This window comes from Malania oleifera, chromosome 11, assembly GCF_029873635.1.
Source record: "Malania oleifera isolate guangnan ecotype guangnan chromosome 11, ASM2987363v1, whole genome shotgun sequence".
Taxonomy (NCBI): domain Eukaryota; kingdom Viridiplantae; phylum Streptophyta; class Magnoliopsida; order Santalales; family Ximeniaceae; genus Malania; species Malania oleifera.
The window spans coordinates 15674856-15679319 of NC_080427.1; positions in this window are offsets into that span (position 1 = coordinate 15674856).

Genomic DNA, 4464 nt, shown 5'->3' on the forward strand with positions numbered 1-4464 from the left:
ACCTCTGCTACTCGAAACCAAGTTCTCTCAAGAACTTCTTTACCCATAACAACTCTTTTGTCACTTCCATTGCTACAATAAACTCTGCCTCTATCATAGAAAAAGCAATGCACTTCTGAAGTATCAATTGCCAAGCTATAGCCCCACCTACAAAAGTTATCAAATAGCACGAAGTAGACTTACGAGTATCCACATACCCAGCCATATCTACATCTGTGTAGCCAACTAACAATGGTTGTCTGTTTCCCAAACCAAGTGTCAAACTAGAAGTGTCTCAAAGATACCTCATGATCCACTTCACTGCATTCCAATGTTCTCTTCCTGGATTTGACAAGAATCGACTAACTACACCAACTGCATAGGCTATATCTAGTCTTGTGCAAACCATTGCATACATCAAACTTCCTACTACTGAGGTGTAAGGAACTCTTTCCATGTCTTTCTTTTCCTTATCTATAGAACCACATTGCTTTGTATTTAGTCTAAAGTGGGTAGCAAGAGGAGAGCTAACCGCTTTAGCTTTGTCCATATTGAACCTCTGAAGCACTTTCTCAATGTACTCCTCCTGTGACAAATATAACTTCTTGGCACTCCTGTCACGACTGATTCTTATGCCAAGAATTTTCTTTGTTGGCCTCAAATCCTTTATAGCAAATGACTTACTCAATTGATTCTTCAACTGGTCAATCCTTAAAGCATTCCTGCCAACACTCAACATGTCATCCATATAAAGTAGTAAGAAAATAAAATCATCATCAGAGAATTTTTGAACAAATACACAGTGATCTGAAGTTGTCTTCTTGTAGCCTTGCTCCCCCATAACAGACTCAAACTTCTTATACCACTATCTCGGTGCTTGTTTCAAACCATATAGGCTTTTCTTCAACTTGCACACATAATCATCTTTCCTTTTCACTTTGAAACCCTCTGGCTGCTTCATATAAATCTCTTCCTCCAAATCACCATGAAGGAAGGCAGTTTTCACATCCCTCTGCTCAACTTCCAAGTCAAGACTAGCTGCTAAGCCGAGTACTATACGGATCGATGACATCTTTACAATTGGAGAGAAGATCTCATCAAAATCAATACCTTTTCTCTTACCGAACCCTTTTACAACCAATCTAGTTTTGTACCTTGGCCATGAAGAGAACTCATTTGGCTTCTTCTTGTAAATCCACTTATTCTCCAAAGCACTTTTTCCTTTAGGTAGCTTCACTAACTCAAAGGTATGGTTATCATGCAATAACTGCATCTCATCTTGCATGGCCTCAACCCACTCTGTTTTTTGTTCATCTTCCATGGCTTCTGCAAAACACTGGGGCTCTCCCCCATCAGTCAATAACACATATTGTTCTGCTGAATACCGAGTTGAAGGATGTCGGTCTCTAGTTGACCGCCCAGATGGAATCTCTGGTGGAATCTCGAGCATTGTCAACTGCTTATTAGTCTCAATATCTCCCTGAACCTGTACGGGAACATCCACATCACCTCTACCCTGGTGGTCATCTTGAACATCATTCTCAACCTAAGATGGAAAATTCTTCAAAGGAACTGGATCCACATCAGTCAAATTGTCACCCTGCTGAGACATAGATTTATCTGCCTTCTCAATATCCTGAATCGTCTGATCTTCTACAAAGACGACATCTCTACTTCTCACAATTTTCTTCTCAACTGGATCATAAAGCTTGTATCCAAATTCATCTTGACCGTAGCCAAGGAATATACACTGTCGCATTTTCTCATCAAGTTTGGACCTTTCATCTTTTGGAATATGCACAAATGCTTTGCACCCAAAAACACGCAGGTGATCATGGGAAACATCCTTACCTATCCAAACTCGGTCTGGCACATCAAACCGTAGAGGAACACAAGGTGTAAGATTTAACACATGAACAATAGTGCTCAATGCCTCCCCCCCAAAAGGATTTTGGCAATTAGGCTTGTGAAAGCAAACATCTCACTCTCTCAACCAGTGTTATGTTCGTCCTTTCTGCTATGCCATTCAATTGAGGAGTTTTCGAAGGAGTCTTTTGATGCTGAATACCCTGCTGTATGCAATACTCGTCAAATTGACCAGAATACTCTCCACCGTTATCAGTCCAGATGCACCTCAATTTCTTCCCAGTTTGTCTCTCAATTAGGGCTTGAAATTGCTTGAATTCAGCCAACAGTTGGTATTTTGACTTCAAGGTATATACCCATAACTTCCTTGAATGATCATCTATAAAGGTCACAAAGTATCTTGAACCACCAAGTGTTCTCGTCTTCATAGGGCCACACACATCTGAATGTACCAAATCCAATATCTCTAACTTTCTCAAATGAGGGGAATTCTTGAAGGAAAATCTGCTATGCTTCCTTGACAAACAATGAGTACACCTTTTCAAAAGTGTACTTTTCAATCCACATAGTAGACTTTTCTTCCCTAGTAGAACTAATCCTTTCTCACTCATGTGAGCCAGTTTCTTGTGCCTCAACTCTGTTGTACCATGATCCTCCATCACATTAATACTGTCATTGGAGATCTTTGCTTGCAGAATGTACAATACAGAGTGTTTCATGCCTCGAGCCACAACCATAGCATCCCTGGTGAGCTTCCATTAGCCATCACTAAAAGTGTTGCAATACCCTTCATCATCAAGTTTACCTGCAGAAATCAAATTCAAACGTATGTCAGGAATATGCTTCACATCTCTAAGAACTAAACTCGTGCCATTATTTGTATTCAGATACACATCCCCAATTCCAATGACTTTAACCAAGCCATCATTGCCCATCTTTACTGTTCCAAAGTCACCAGATCTATAGGATGTAAAGAGATCCTTTCGAGATGTAGCACGAATGGAGGTACCACTATCAATCACTCAACTGGTCTCATGGTATGCAACATTTATCATCTCATCTTCAAAAACAATGAGGAATTCTTCAGGAGTGGTGGTAGCAACTCTATCATCACCATATTTTTCATCTCCATTCTTCGTTCCCTTCCCTTTCTCATTCTTGTTTTCTTTCTTTAATTGTCTGCAATATTTCTTGATGTTTCCCTTTTTCCCGCAATGATGACACTCAACATTTGCAAACTTGTTGGACTTGCTTCTGCTGTTATCTCTGTTCTTCGGACCTCTGTTCTTACTTCTCCCCCTCTTTTCTGCAACCAAGATCTCTGACTGTGAAGAGGATCCCTATGTTTTTCTTCTCATCTCTTCATTTAGCAAACAACTCCTTATCATATCCATTGTGATTACTCCTTTTGGAGCGGAGTTAGACAATGAAGTTCTGAGCATCTCCTACAAGTCCGGTAATGATCCAAGCAACCATAACCCTTGTATTTCATCATCAAACTTAATACCGATTCCAGCCAACTGATTAATAATTCCTTGGAATGTATTCAGGTGATCAGATAAAGGAGTCCCGTCCTGGTACCTCAAAGCCATCATTTGTTTAATCAGAAACAACTTATTATTTACAGTATTTCTAGCATATAACTCTTCAAGCTTACTCCATTGAGAACATGCATTTGTCTCTCCAATAATATGGTTCAAAACATTATCATCTACCCACTGCCTGATATACCCACACACCTGTCGATGTAACAAAGTTCATTCCACATTAGACTTTTTTTCTAGTTTTTCAACACTAAACACCGGTAGGTAATAATCTTTCATATAAAGAAGATCCTCTATTTTTCCTTTCCATATGTGATAATTTGAACCATTGAGATTAATCATTCTACTAGTATTTACTTCCATAACTCAAACTGTCAACCTCACAATCTGTGAACTTGGCTTTGATACCACTTTGTTGGGAGAGATATCAACAAACAACCATAGCGGAATAATTATTCTCCCTATATGCAAGCAAATATAGTGTATCTCTACTTTTATACGTGTTGAAAATAATTTTAAAAAAAAAATCAATCACAGTAAGCCACAAGAACACAAGCAATTTTTTATGTGAAAAACTTCCCCAGTGTGAGGAAGAAAAACCACGGGACCTAATCCAATTGAAACCTCCACTATCAATCAAATAATGGGTACATGAATCTCAATTAAAGGCTACAAATATATCTCATCAAGATATCAACAATCTTGGCAAATACATAAAGAATTGGAGAGAATATACCAAATTCACGATTACTGTTCATGGGCAAAAATCCCAATTCCAGAGCTCCAAATCCAATCTCCACCGTTCAGATTGTAGCTCCTAGAGTCATGAACCTCTCCTCCAAATTTCAACTTGATCGGACCATAGATGAAGTAGGATCGGGGTCTTGATGAAATCTGGGCAGCATGAGAAAAATCACATTTTTCTCTCTTGCTTTTGAGAAGTGACGGCTCCTCCCTTCTCCCCTCTCTTTTTATAACTTCCTTTAGGTTTTCACACTAAAAGGGCTAGGCTTTGGGTTTTTAATAAAGCCCACTTAGGCTTTCCTCCACATAGAAGGAAATAACTCAACAAAAC